The sequence below is a fragment of the Onychostoma macrolepis genome, chromosome 19 (genome assembly GCF_012432095.1).
Source record: "Onychostoma macrolepis isolate SWU-2019 chromosome 19, ASM1243209v1, whole genome shotgun sequence".
In the NCBI taxonomy this organism is placed as follows: domain Eukaryota; kingdom Metazoa; phylum Chordata; class Actinopteri; order Cypriniformes; family Cyprinidae; genus Onychostoma; species Onychostoma macrolepis.
In genome coordinates, this window is record NC_081173.1 from 33,862,113 (window position 1) to 33,878,811 (window position 16,699).

Genomic DNA, 16,699 nt, shown 5'->3' on the forward strand with positions numbered 1-16,699 from the left:
TAAACACACAAACTTAATTTGTTCATGCTAATTTTGTTCTAAAAGAAATGGGGACTAGAAATGGAACGATAAAACAGAATTTACGGAAAAATCTGACCAAAATCTTCATCAATGTGTTCATGCAGGTGTTTGGCCAATGTCTTGTTCAGGTCGAAAATCTGTGTCATCTTACTTGAGAAATGACACCCACTTTTTCTGCACAAAGCTTCAAGGGTTGGATAGCATATCTGTCCATTTAAATTCAGAGTGACAAAAAAAATGTTAAAAGGGCAAGAACATGGTGATTGATTATTCACAATATTTGAATCACACTCACAGCTGATATCAGTTCCTTTGTGGAAGTAACACATGACTTCACTGATTCTTAAACTCCCTTTGAGAGTTTCTGCTCCAGATCATTATAAATAGCGTCAAAGTGTTTCTCCAGTTCATTTAGTGACTTCATTAATTTCTTTTCAAATTCATTACGGATATTGATTTTTACTTCAATCTAAAACACACCCATACCACAACAGTGAATTACATACATAGAGTACATACAGAATAATTGGCTTCATTCTAAAAACAACTGAATATGAAATATAAGCAATTCTGACTTGTACCGTTTTCTTGTCTGTATCCAGCTGGACACTTTGGATCAGAGACAAAACTCCCTTTGCTTCATTGACATGATCTTTGGTCAGTTCTCTGTTAATGTTCTTGTTAAGATTCCTCAGATCTTCCTGCAGCTTTGGGATTTCTACAAATAAGTATTTACAAAATGTGATTTGGACTCATTTGTTCAGTGCTTTGCCTGGCTTATAAAATATTTGATAACACTTTAGAATAGGGAACACTTATTAACTGTTAACTACGACTTTTCCCTCAATAAATTCGTAATTTACTGATTATTAATAGTTAATGCGGTAGTTGTTAAGTTTAGGTGTTGGGTAGGATTAGGGATGTAGAATAAGGTTGTGTACACTGTAAAAAAAAATCTGTTCAATTTACGGAAAAATACCGGCAGCTGTGGTTGCCAGAATTTTACCGTGAAAAAGACCGTAGCAACATTTTAGGATTTACAGAACTGTTTAAATTTACAGTGAAAAACCGTATCTCATTAACTGATACAATGTTAATACACAAACCTTTCAGTTAAGTCATTTTATTAGCAGAAACCGACTACGCTTAAATTATCCAACTGCCATTTGTTTATAAACTAATATTTATAATGTTTATGTAATGTGAGCATAAGAGTACTGAGAACTATTTTGTTTAAGCCCAAAAAGAAAATTTTACTGATTTATGCAAAGTCATCAATTCAACTCAAAACTCTTGCAAATAACAGCAGCACACACACATGCGTGATTAAAACTAGCAAGAACATTCTCATTACATCAGTAACTGCCTTTCAACAAAGCAATATGCAGCATAACATCAGTGTCTATCTGTCCATCCTTGACTTAAACACAGGCTCTACTCTCCAGCACAATGGTGACCCACAAAACACAACAGGAAGTTGACTGTTAGGTTTTACAGTATTTTGCTGTTTATTTTCTTGATTTTACGGTGAAATACCGGCAGCTGTGGTTGCCAGTAATCTACTGTTTTTTACAGTTTGTTCCGTAAATTAAATTTACGGTATATTTCTGTTAAAATTACGTTCCACAGAATGTTTTGTCATCTCACACATTTAACCCCTTTAATCCCACAGCAAAATCCTCAGTTTTAAAGACCACTTCTATGTGTCCACACTACAGAGTGCTGAAGTAACACTGAAGCAGTGATGAATTAATGAGAGAATTAAGTGACTAATTAAATTAGGATTGAGCTTTATTGATGAACACCTGCTGTTAACAAGTAGAACCATTGAAGGAACGAGAAACAAAAGAGAAACAAAACTTACAGCTAAAGCCAAGATGAAATCAACTGAAATAAAACACATGAAATCTCTCAAGATTTCAGAAGAGGGTGATTAAACAACTCCACAAACAGCATCTTATTACTAACCACTTTTACTTTATTTATGTCATATGTGCACAAAAGCTCTTATTGAGATTTTAGTTGTTGTACTTTCATTTGAAGTCACCATATTGGCGATCAGTGGGTGCTTTAGTTGGGATCTTGAATCGTGACTCTTTAATGTTGGTTTTTGTTTGGTTGCTTTTAATTAGCTGTGTTTATTAAGCACAGTTTTTAAAGCAAAAACACCAAGTTAATCTGTCGTCATCGGAGACTGATGTTTGTGATGTCAAAACCATCATGATGTAGTTTAATTCACTGATTATCCCATGTTAAGTCTCTTGTTAAACGTGATATGTTAATTGCACCATTAATTTATACAGTAATCAAATGTTGTGAAACAGTTCTAACCAGAATATGCACAAATAAATATATTGAACTACTGCAGAAATTAAACACACACAGACATCAGCAATCAGCGTATGAATCTCAACATTGGTGATAATCAAAAACTATATTAAAAAATTTAAAAAACGGTTCAACTCTGAACATCACAAAACAGTTTACTGAAAAGTAACAACAAAAACAACACCAAAATAAAAGCAAATAAAGAAAATATTAAGAACATTCTGCTGCATAATTTATTCATGCTGCAGTGCATGCTGGGAGTTTTGTACTGGGACCCAGCATGCTTTGCAGCATGAATTGTTTTTTTTATTATTAATAGTCACCATTGTTGAGGTTCATGTGCTGATTCCTGATGTCTGTGTGTTTTTAGATGGTGCTGTAACTTTTTAGACGGTTTTGTGCATAAAAGGTTTTTAAATTCTTTCAAAATGGTGTGTCAGCTTAACTTGTCAAGTAATATTACTACCATAAACAACATAAAGTCACAAATCACCCATATTGTTCGACACTAGCTGAGATCAGTGATTCAGGTAATTAGAAGATGACCACCACTTTTAAGTTTGAACCAAAACTACAAACTCTCTTGGCTTTTCTTGTCATAATTAATGTGCTTTACAAACACAGTTATAACAGCCAAAGAAAAACTAACCTTAAAGAGTCAAGGGTCAAGAGCATAACAAAAGCAACCACTGATCGCCAAAATGGTGAGATAAAACAAAACATTTGAAATAAAATATAAACCTCTGTTAATTTGTAGATATCTGACAGAAATTAAGTCAAACTGGTTAGTAATAAGTGGAGCTGGTGATGCTGTTTGTGGAGTTGTTTAATCATCTTCTGCTGTTTTATTTCAGTTGATTTCATTTAAGGCTGTGGCTGTATGTCAGTCGTAGTTTTGTTTCTTGTTCTTTCCTTCAGTGATTGTGTTTGTTAACAGCAGGTGTTCATCAGTGTCTGAATTCACTCATATGTTCTCAATCACTCTGTCTAGTGGACTATATAGTGCAGTAATGTAGGACTAGTGATGAGGGTGTAGAGAGTGGTTTCAGACACAGTCTATGAGTGTCGACTCTGAGGCTACTTTCTCGAAAACAAAGGTTAGATCTATTACAGTTATTCACTGTATATAGTAAGGAAACTTACTCTTAATCATTTAACAGGTTATTACTGTGGTATTTTGCAGTTTTTTACTGTTAAAATCACAATCATTTTTTACAGTGTGGTTGTGAACTCATTAATGATCAGGTTTCCATCTCTGATGTTCAGTCGTTCGCTCTGACCTCCATCAGTTCTGCTCCAGACCTTCATCCACTCTGTGCTTCTTCTGCTCTGATGCTGAACTTTATCAGCGTTTGACAACAGAACATCCAACTTCAGCTCCTCACCTGTTTTCACAGAAACCTCATCTGAGGAGAAACACAGACATTAATCATTATTATAACGGTGTCAACCGATCAAGCCCGTAAGCACATATTTAGTATCGGGGGACCAAATGTAATCATTTAGGTAAAATTATCCACTGAAAAGCCAATATCATAGATTGCTAAATGTAATATTAAGTCTCTCGTATGCAGTGTCTATGCTGGAGACATACAATACCACATAATTAAAGGAAATCCAGAAAACACATGCTGATGCTTTGATTAGTTTTGAATTTACCCTGAATATGAAGTTGGTACGTCCTGATTTGTCGCTCCAGCTCTGCCTGATCATTATTGTAATAGACTCTCATAAAGTATTTCCCAGCGTCACTGAAGCTCAGATTCTTGAAGACGACGTCACAGTTTCCTTGTTTAAATACTCGTCCACTACATTCTTCAGTCGGACACACAGGGATGATTTCTGACCGACTGCTTAAAATAATATCAGAAATCTCTCTGGCCTCAGATTCACATGACAGCGTGACGTTTCCTCTCTTTTCTCCTGACACAGATACAGTAGTGGTTCCTGCAAATACAGACAGTAAATATTCATTCAATACAAAGTATCAATACTGAAAAATAAATCTTTTGTTTCTGTTTATTGTCTGTAATCAAGGTCAACATCAAATATTCTAGTAGAGTTATTTTAGTAAACTGGATTAAAAATATATAAATGAAGGCAACAAGTATCCCATGATATTAGAAGTGGCACATTACAAATGTTTCAAATGCTGATGACAATGTTTATTAAGCAGTTAAAGAATGAACTGCATAAACCAGTGATGCCAGCGTGTATTATTTATGTAATATGATGAGAAATTTCCACCATCATAATCACTTGGCTGAGTGACACAACAGAGGAACAATGGACTAGAAAAACTCTAGCTGACACTGAAAATAAAATAAAATATATTTATGAACATAAATGATACTGACCGCTGTAACTGACAAAGCCCAGCAGCAGCAGCTTTAACCTGAAGAGAAAACACAAAACGTTATGTGACATACAGCCTACTATAAAATGTTATGGCAAACTCTCAACGTTCACTTTAATTTTATGTGAAGATTTGTACATGTTAAAAAATATCCAATAGGAAATATAAAACTTTAAAAATATATAATCTTTATCTTTGTTTCTCCCATCATAGAAACAGAATGGCATGCTTTTCCCCCAATCATAGTCAGATATAACGCAAAGAGAACAAGGCAAGTATAAAGCATATTTGTAGTCAAAATTAAAATATGTGGAAATGAAGAATAACAACAACAACAACAAAAATAGAAAAATAAATACAAATAAAAAAACCTACTAAATAATAATTGGGCAGTTTAGAATTTCTATTGTTTTTGTAAGTTTTTTGTTTTGTGTTCTGAAGTTTAAAAGGGTTTTAAAGCACATTGTGTGATCAGTATTACAAATTGTAAATGTGTACTGCTCTTTTTTAAATAGAGGATAACTAATGTATTCAACCATCGACTACATTGATATCAGCATCAAAAGAACCAACGGGGGTTAGATTCTGTTGGTTAGATTCTGTGATGACAAGCATGAGGTGTGTTGCGTGTTTATTCTAACAATTCAATTCCGATAATGCTCACAAATCTGTGTTTTTATAACAGTAAAACTTATTTAGTGTAGTGTAGTGGAGTCATTTTCATCAAAAACACTGATAAAAGCTTGTATACCTACACTTCATTGGTATTTTGTAGCCTATATGTTTATGCTGAACTTTATTCTTGAACAGATTGCACTGTATTAAGCAGTATATAAAAGTGTTTCTGTTGCTCATACAAACTTTTCCGTGTATTTCACATATATTGCATTTAATTCACTTTATCTGTGATAAGAGTATGGAAACACTGTGAGAGCGTCACTACCGGGAGCAGAAAGTGTCCGACTTGAGTCTTCACTTTTAATTCTGCCCCGACTGCAAGCTGCTCTCTCCATCCCGTGGCAGGCTAGTGTAGTGCATCTCGAACAAGCCTATGCTGCGTCCCAATGTGCCTACTTATACTACGCCCTTAAAGTATGTACTCTTTTGGTGAAGAAAAAGTACACACTTTTGAGTGTGTAGTAGAAGAGTAGGCAAGCTTTGGGACATACTATAACGTCACACAACTGCGTCTTTAATGGACCGTTCATGTCGCACCTGTTACACGCACCCTGTCACTGTAAACTGGCCTGTCAATCATCTTGTCACAGTTAACATCCTCCACATTTAATTTAATTTAACTTCCTACCGTATTGGAGAAAAAAGAAATAGCTTGTTGATCTTCCAGTCGCGGGTCTTTCATGCGGAGAACTCTGCTATTTTCTGCATAATGATGCATTTAAAAGTTAACGACCAAAGGGACGTTTATAAAAGTTCACATTGCTGTTGCAGATGAAATATAACACGGATAACAATAAATAAATAGTTTTGACCAGTTTAAATGTTGATTATTAGTAACTCCGATTTTGTAAACCACTCTACATAACGGTCGATTGCGCGCATCAGCCACGTTTGTAATTTTTCTAACGCGTTTTATTCGTGTTTGTAGTTCTCGACCGAATCCTTCGCCAAAGCGCAATGGATTGTGGGCAATTTTATCCATTAGAGTGTGCACGGATCCACACTTCAAAAATCGAAGTGTGCATACTCTTTTCAACATACTATGCTTTGGGACACACATACTATTTAGGATGGATAGTATGAACATTGGGACGCAGGGCTAGTTTCAGTTTCGATTTCAACATGGCGGCTGCGTGAAATCCGCGTATTCTCTGCTGCTTTTTAAGCAAATACCAACAGCATTATCCTGCCCTCTACAGGTCATCCCATGCCACTCTACATACAACAGAGTGTATGTATGTATATTTCCCCCCAAGCTTACCTAATCAAAATGCTATTTCTTTCTTTCCACAAACATATAACTACAATACCATTACAAATAGCATCACAGTTCACAATTCAGTTCTATATTAGTAGTTGTAGCCATTGCGTGAACGTCATCTCAGCTATATCTATAACTGCGGGAGAATGTGTCAGCGTGGACACGCATCGTCTACGCCGGGCTTAGCTGCGCCTGATCGTAGTTTTAGTTGGTGCAACAGGTCTAAATATTTATCGTAAAGCTGGACGTTGCAAAACCCAGCGTAGGGCTTACACCCAGCTTTTTTACGCCTAGCTGGTGCAACCGGCCCCAGGTCACTACTGTCCCCTAATGTAATGTTGGAATTATTATTTGTCCATTTCTGTTTCTGTCCAGCTGACGTCATAGTCAAGAAATCCACTGCAAACCGGAAATGTGTTCGGAAGTCAGAAATGTAATGAGGACGGAGCATCAGTTGTTCAGCAGAGGGTTTTGTTGTCAGTTGTTGAATTCTCATAGCATGACTGCTTTTATTGGGTTCTATTTACTGACATAGGCTATAATAAGATAACATTTAAATTGATCAGTGGTTCTATTGCATTTCGCGTCGCACTTAATTAATGTATACAAATGTATTATTAATTTGGCTCAAAATCGGACGAAAATCGCACAGTGTATGCACAGCTTACTGATTTTGATGGGTTCTTATTCACTGACATACAGAACATAGATCATTGGTTCTGATGTGTTTTGTCACGTCGGGTGAAGCCATGGTGTTAACATTCATCTTGCTCATGAAAACATTTTAAATATATATTTTTTAATAATAAATTTTTATACATTATTATTTCCTCATATTCAGAATGGTCTAAATTCAGTCAAACCGAAAAGTCCAAATACAAAGCAAGAGCTTTTAGAAGTTATTTTTCCTGCAACCAGCCAATCGGAGTAATCATGGTAGATTAACTATTATATGAATAATTATAAAAGCATAATCATAACCATAATCGTATCCACAGTAATGGTCACACATACAACAGAGACTTGGACTCTCCTTCACTAGGTTTATAGTTTTCCACAAACAAACAAAACTGGTAACAACATACAGGCATGGCTCTATATTAAAACAAAGAACAAATGAATGAACAAACTCCAAAAACTTACATTGTAAATGTATCCTAGGTTCCTTACATGCATCCTAGGTGCAGACATCAAAAATTCTAAATCACAACTATTTACCCTGATGAGACTTGATGGTGAACCAAGTATTCTGTACTGTAATGCCGCCCACTTCAAGGACAACCAACCGGTGTTGGTGGATGCTTCTGAACGGAAACCATAAGGTTCCTCCTCTATGGTTTCTCCCAATCATGGGCGTCCAAGAGGGTCTGGCTGCACAGATAGGGCGGGTCCCAAGAGTGGAGGTGACGTATTTCCTGTTCAAGAGTGGAACTCCACTCTCTCATGGGCTCTCTCAAACTGAAGGCTGCATCCTCCGGAGGTCGCATTTGTAGGCTGCATACGTCATAAAGAAGATATTATTTTAGAATATTAACAGTTAAAAATTTGACCATTATTCTTAGTTAAGCCTAAATTGTTGTAATATGCTTATGACTCGCGAATGTAATGCTCAGTTAACTGAAATAAACCAGGCTTGATGACGTATGCAGCCTACAAATGCGACCTCCGGAGGATGCAGCCTTCCGTTTGAGAAACAGCCATGGTCTGCGGCAGAGGCGGACAATCCAGGGGTCAGAAAGTAAAAGTCCTGCCATATTTTTGTTCCACCCATGAACTCAGCAGCTGATTTCACCAGAGGAGGAACCAAGTCATTCCTTTCAAGTCACAAGCAAGTCTCAAGTCAAATCTCAAGTCCTCAAAGAGTTAAAGTTAATGAGATAATTAAGTGTCTAATTAAATGATGATTGTGCGTTAGTGATGAACACCTGCTGTTATTGAGAATTACAGAGGATCAGATGTTGATGTTTTATTGGTTAAAATGATGCCACCATCATGGAGATCAGTGTGTGCTTTAGTTGGGCTCTTGACCCTTTTAGTAAATCAAAGTAAATTGCTTTTAAGCAAGTGCACTATTGTTTCACAGCAAACATTTGTGCATTGCTGAATCAAGAACTTGATGTAGCAGATTAGCTTATGTTTTCTACTTTTAAATCATTTGTGATATTTAGCTATTACTGAACTTCAGGAAAAGAAAGTCCTATTAAACAAACGCTACTGTAGTGATTACATGTTAGGAAGAAGAACTGCATCAGCTCAGGCTTTTAGACATGAACACTTGTCACGATCCTCAACGGTGGTGACAATAATAATTTATAATGCAGTGCATGATGGGAGTTTTTAATATGGTCTTACCCTGCATACATTGCAGCATGAAGAAATTTGTTGGTTGGCACCATTGTTGAGATTCATACATATGTATTGCTGCAAAGAGAGTTCTAACACAGGAGTCAAAGGCCAAAAGCCCAACTAAAGCACACACTGATCTCTGTGATGGTGGCATCATTTTAAACATTAAAACATCAACATCTGATCCTCTGTAATTCTCAATAACAGCAGGTGTTCATCACTAATGCTCAATCATCATTTAATTAGACACTTAATTATCTAATTAACTTTAACTCTTTGAGGACTTGGGATTTGACTTGAGACTTGCTTGTGACTTGAAAGGAATGACTTGGTTCCTCCTCTGGTGAAATCAGCTGCTGAGCTCATGGGTGGAACAAAAATATGGCAGGACTTTTACTTTCTGACTCCTGGATTGTCCGCCTCTGGTCTGCGGCCAGATCTCCCGCAGTGTGTGTCTAAGGATTGGTCTTTATTGCCCTCTACTGGTTATTCTATAAAAGCAGATCTAACTGTAAAAATGTCTATTAGCTTGCTACATAGACACCTGGCTAACAAAACACTGTATTTTGGAGAGTCCAGATACAGTCAATCAATGAGGAAATAATCACTAATGAGAGAAAATTTGTTTTTGGATGTTTGATTCCACATATAGCTACGTGATGTTTAAAGTGACTGACATTTATTTTCAACAAGATCTCTGATGATTTCAGTCTTCAGCAGATGTCATGTATTCAGACAACCTCTTTGTAGAATATGTGTGTGTTGCACAAACACATGATGGGATCTGTTTGGAGATGGACGTGTGAGGCAGAGATGAGTAAAGGAGAGTTTATTCTGTTTCAGTGCTGGTTACACATTAAAGGACTTCATACACAGTTACCACGTGACTCCTCTGTTTCCTGAACATCTCACTCTTTATAATTCATCATAATATTATCGATAAAGCATTATTTTCCTGAACAGACTAAAATAATTGGAAAATGATTTAATTCATACACAATACAGCCCAACAAAATGTTTCTTACAAAAGTGGTTTATTTATTTATATTTCTATCAAAGCATATTTACAAAGAATAATACAAATCCACCATTCAGCAGACAAAAGCAACATATACATATAAACATTATTTAAACATGTTTTTACTTTGAAAATTGTACAAAATATACATATATACAAGCATACTGTGTTTGGCACAGACATGCATGTTTATATTATTATTACTTTCCTATTTTTTATTTATTTATTGAAACAGTAATTCCTAGTTGATGATGAATTAGGATTGGTAGGACTGATGTCAGGTTTGGATTGATGAGCCCAGACTGATTTTTTTTTTTTTTTAGTTTCAGACTAGTCTAAGGATATGACACACATTTGATATTTGGAGCAAATTTTTAGAAAATTTATGTTTAAACAGCAAATTCATGACTGACTTTCACTATTCTCTACAGAATCAAAGGAAAAACTGGATGGTACTAAACATCATGATGAGTAAAACAGGAGATATTGAGAGCTTTACAAATATCTTAAACAGTGTACTCTCTCCCTGCTTTTCTCTTCCACCTGCAGGTGATTTTTCCAGTTGCACTGATTGTGTTTTGGCTGGCTCTGATTGTGACTGCTGTCGTCACACTTTCTTTCTCTCTTTTTATTAGACAGAAAAGTAGGGAATAGACTCAATTCATCGATGATAACACAATAAAGTTTAAGACATTGTGGTCCTTGATGTAAAGCACAAGCTCCACTCCCAGTCACAGATACACTGCACTACATTGTAAATACAAAAATTACAGTAAAATTACAGATTTACAATAATTTACAGTCACAAATAACCATGTACGTAATACAAATTAATCAACAAAACAACCTACTTAAGGCAACTGATTGCCTGAAAACATTTAAGTTTCATAAAACTAACAGTTATGAGTGCTCTGAACTTATTTCAGTTGGGTTCACTAAAATAAGATATACATTGCAGTTAAGTAATTAAGTGATTAATTAAGTGCTGATTGAGCATTAGTGATGAACACCTGCTGTTAACAAACAGAATCACTGACAGAAAGAGAAACACAGGAACAACAACTGACTTTAGACACATGCTTAGATGAAATCAACTGAAATAAAATACTTTAAATCTCTCAAAACCTGATTAAACAACCCCACAAACAGCATCACCAGCTCCACTTATTAATAACCAGACTGACTTTATTTCTGTCAGACATCTACAGAAGATCTTATTGAGAATTAACTAAGGTTTAGATGTTGATTTATTGTTTCAATTGAAGTAACCATGTTAGAGATCAGTGTCTGCTTTAGTTGGGCTCTTGACCCTTGACTTCTGTATTAGTTTTTTTTTCTCTGGATGTTATAACCATGTATTTCTTGAATATGTTTGGTAGTTGCTTGTTACATATTTATAGTGATTATTGTAAGACTCCACCCGCCACAACGGAATCCAGCAGCCTGGTCGAAGGTTGAACGCGTATTCGGTCTTTTACTTGCGCTTCTGAATTTATCAGGATTTAGTTTCAATTTTAGTCTAACTCCGTGCTTGATCTGACTCCAATTTCAAGTGATCATTAAATTTAGACAATATTTATAATTAAACTGATCATAGATATCGATTGTACATTAACTTGGTTAATAGGTATCGCATAGGAATTACACTTCGGGCGATTTTTTAGTGAATCCACGACACAAACTCGTCAGTTCTGAACTTACTCAGAGGGTGCAGAGTGATTATAATACCTTTAAGTGAGCTGCGCCTGGATGCTCATTATAAAAAGTGTATTTTTTCCTATAACCACGAGAGCTACACCGTGTTAAGCCAGCGACAGTCAGAAATCCAAAGTCTCCTTCATGGTGCTCCCCATGGTTCATCTATTAGTGCTTTGGTGTGATCTGTCCTGAACGTAGATTTGCGGAAATACCTCTACCATTAATCTACTGGAAAAAATTATTTCAGAAGAGATCAGAATAAATCAAATATAACAATTTATTATTAGTCAGGTAAACGTATCTTGCCAATTACATAATAAAACAATAAGAAGCCAATTCAAAAATAAGAAAATACATAACAGTTGTTCAAAGATGAATCTAAGAACAAAATGTTTACCTGGCTTCAAGAAGAAGATACATAGTATGGAACATATTAAATACCCTCCACACTACGGGCTGATCTGGCTACAAATCGCCCCGACTTATTTGCAGCTTTCCCTTAAATACTACCAGAACAAAAGACCCATAAACATTTATTCTCTGCCCCAAAACAGATTAGATCTATGTTTGGGGGATGAGAAACCTCTCTAGGAGCTGTTCTCGTGCCCCAAATGGTCACACCTGTAGAGCAATGTTTATCATGTTTTGAAAGGAGACTTAATTCACTTAAGTTTCCAATATTTCCCATAATATAAGTGACTGCTGTGAAATTGAGACCAGTTTACCCATCGCACCGAGACCTTTAAAATGATACCAAACATGAAAGGGTCATTAATTCTTAAGATACAGTAAATATTTATGGAAGAGTAGCAACTTGAGTTCTTTCAGTGACCAGTACCATGAGTCCAGGGGGGAAGGATGGGTGAGTGGACCAAATGGTCTTTCTCTCAGATCTTCTTGTCTGATTAGAGAGTTTATTGTCTTGCGGCATGACATTTGCATTGTAAGGGTTCCTGGGTTTTGGCTTCACGAGGAGTTATTTTCATAAAGAAAATAATTTAACTCCCTACGTTATCATCTATTAGTGAACTGATCTCATTGAGAATAAACATAAACTCATTGTGTGTCTAATCTCAGATTAAACAGATGTTATACTGACTATAGTAAAAGTGATTCTAAGAGCCACTGGTTCTGCATCATCAAGAATCAGCTTATGAACCTCAACAATGGTGACCATTAAAAAAAATAATAATAATAATTCTGCAATGCATGTTGAGTACTAGCATAGTACAAAACTCATTCATGGCTCCCAGCATGCATTGCTGCATGAGTTTTTTAAATTATTTTTTTTAATGGTCACCATTGTTGAGGTTCACAAGCTGATTCTTGATGTCTGTGTGAGTCTAATTTCTTCCATAGATTAAAACTTTTGGACACACTGTTTAGAAAGTCCTTTCTATTACCTCACTGTCACAGAACCACTGGCTCTTAGAATCACTTTTACTATAATCAATAAATTAATTTAATCAGAGATTAGACACACAATGAGTCTATGTTCACTCTCAATGAGATAAGTTTACCAATTAACATATAACAACCAACTACTGATCATCTTCTCTGGGCTTTTGAGTTAACAAATATGCTCGAAGGAACACATGATTACAACAGCCAGAAAAAAAAAGAAAAAAAAAAACGATTAACACAGAAATCAAGGGTCACTAACATGGTTACTTCAATTGAAAATAAATCAACATCTAAACCTTAGTTAATTCTCAATAAGATCTTCTGTAGATGTCTGACTGAAATAAAGTCAATCTGGTTATTAATAAGTGGAGCTGGTGAAGCTGTTTGTGGGGTTGTTTAATCAGATCTTGAGATTTAATGTATTTTATTTCAGTTGATTTCGTCTAAGGCTATGGCTGAAGTCAGTTGTAGTTCTTGTGTTTCTCTTTCTGTCAGTGATTCTGTTTGTTAACAGCAGGTGTTCATCACTAATGCTCAATCAGCACTTAATTAATCACTTAACTGAACTCAACTGAAATAAGTTCAGAGCACTCATAATTATTAGTTTTAAAAACTTAAATGTTTTAAGACAATAAGTTTCATCAAATGGTTTGAGTTATCCTAACTTGGGTTTTTAAGGCAATTGGTTTATTCAAACGGTTTGAGTTACCGTGACTTGTTGGGCATATATCTTATTTAGTGAATTCAACTGAAATAAGTTCAGAGTACTCATAACTATTAGTTTAAAAAAAAAACTTAAATGTTTTAAGACAATAAGTTTCCTCAAACGGTTCGCGTTAACCTAACTTGTCAGGTTTTTAAGACAATCGGTTTACTCAAACGGTTTGAGTTACCACAACTGTTGGGTTTTACAGTGCACCAAATTCTGTCAGAATTTTTTGAAATTTATTTTAATCCCAGAACATTTCTCAAATTGTATCAACATTTCAAGAATCCTGTAAATTTTTTGATTGTCTGTACAAATTAGCAGAGACTGTCTGAAGTAGCAGACACTAGTGTTGCAAGAGCTTTTGCTTATTGCCATTATATCCATTTCCAGTTGTTTCAATGCCACTGTGAGAATGGCTGTGGTCAGAGGACAGCCTTGACGGAGTGTTTTGTAGTCATTAATAGAGCGTCTGGCCTTGGGGAGAAGATTCTCCAGAATGCTGAAATCCTTTGGTGGTGCAGGGGTAATACGCTTAAGAGATGTAAGAGATGAGAGACATTGCTTCAGAAAAGACATCTTGATTTTTTTGGGACATTCTGCAAAAGTCACGCAAATGCGATCACTGCGTACTACCCGTTTTCTTTTCCTCCACATTGGTGTTAGAAACACTTTAAGGCGTTTGGCTAAAATGTGAGCCAATATCAAATAGTCAACATTGAAAGAATACATATTGTCTGAGAGGGGCAACGATTCTACAAAACATTCAGGAACATATTTAGACTTCAACATCATGTTATAGTTTAACTTTAATATTTCTGTCATTGGAAGGTCATTCCTCTTGTAATCGCAAACTCTGAGATTATCGGGAGTTTGTTGTTGTGAGTCAGGCAAAGATCTGATGGCACTCAGTATTTCTGCACCATTTATTTTCCCTGCTCTCCTGTCTGGCATTCCTCTGTGTCCAAATTCACTTAACATCAAGGCAACTTCTGGCATTTCTTTTGGCACTGACATTCCCAAAAGTGATGGAAATTTGATATCTAAAACTAGAGGATCATGATCAGAAATTCTTTTCATCCCACTTGTGGACATTCTCATTTTTGCTTTAACATTCTCACAGTATACGACATCAGTTATATTGTTGGTTGGCATGAAAAACATATCCAATCTTGAGTGACTCTGATTCTGGGATCGTGTGAAGCCTTCTTTCATTGGATGCTTTAATGCAAATATATCTTTGAAGCTCAGAGATTGTGTGAAATCTTCAAGAATACTTCTAAGTGAGGAGTGGTATGTTTGATCTGCTGATGATCTCCTATCAAAACTTGGATCCAATACTGTGTTGAAGTCCCCACCAACCACAAGCACACCTTTAGTGTTAATAGCTGTCAAATAGTCTCTCAGTCTGTACAGCATTTGTCTGTCTGCCTTGTGGTTGTAAACATTAACAAGTGTATACAACTGACCACACAGATGATAGAAGAGGACAATGTAGCCTCCACTGTAATCTTCATCATGGCATATGTAATTAAATGTTCTTTCATTCTTTATTAAGATAGCAACTCCTTTGCTGCGAGGATGGTGGACAGTGAAGAAAGATTTCCAGTTTTTTAATCTCTCCAGTGCTTCATAAGACTGTGGTCCAATGTGTGTTTCTTGTAAAAAGACAACATCAGCCTTCATTGCAATAAGTTCATCCAACACAAGTTGGAGCTTGGAGCTTCTTTCTTTTGTGTACCTGATTCCCATAGTGTTCCATGAGACAAAACGAATTGACTTATGTTTTGGTGGTGCTTCCATTATTTGTGATGCTTTAGATAAGACATTACAAAAAACAAAAAAAAATCGATTTAGAGATTTTCATTTCGAGAATACATTAATGCAATTGCATGTTAAGATACTATAAACAATAGTCTGTTGTTTACCATCCATTAACTGGTTTATCAACATGAAAAACTATGAATGCTTTTGTGTATTTGTTTTTGCTCATTTTGAAAAATGACCTAAAAGAACCTAAAACAAAACCAATTTTTTTAACTAATAAGCACAGTCTTGCTAAAGAAGCATTAATGAAAAGCATATTAATTATATTATTATATGTTACACTTCTATGTATTTCGTCCTGACATAATGAATGGAAAATCAAATTCACTTGTGTAGAAGTGATCAATCAAATAATTTAAAATAATTTCACATTTTTACAAAACCAAAAAGAACAGGTGATGTTAGAATATGGCAACATCCACCTATTGTATTAAATAGACAGCGAAAGAGTATGTTGAGTGGGTTGAAAGAACTTTTAACAAAAATGAAAAAATATATAAATACAATTTTGACACATGTTCTCCAACTGCAAACTTACATTTTTATAAAAAATATATTAAACTCACCTTTTTGATGCTGGGCAGTTGTGAGAATCCCAAGATTTTTCAGTTTTTTTTTTCTCTTTACTCTGCTACTCAGATGATTCACTCTCATTTAACCTTCAGAATGAGTATTTAAATTAGACTTGTGAGTTGCCACTCCTACATGCGTTCATGAGTCACAACAGAAAATAAAATAACTTAAAGCATTAGTTCACTTTCAGAATGAAAATCCTGTCATCATTTACTCACCCCCCTCTGCACTTTTTAGCGTGACATGAAATACGTACCAATAAGTACATATCATTGCAGTTTCCAAAATATATGAACATTTTCACACAAATTTACAGAGTTGCGATTAATAAAGCGTAATTTTTGCACAATTACTTGAAGAATATCATCCTATGACTTCAAAACAATATTAATATGCTGGGAGATTTGAAAACTGATGCTCTTGAATGTTTGAACACACACATCCAGCTTCATATCTATGGGTTTTCATAGATGATAAGTTTGT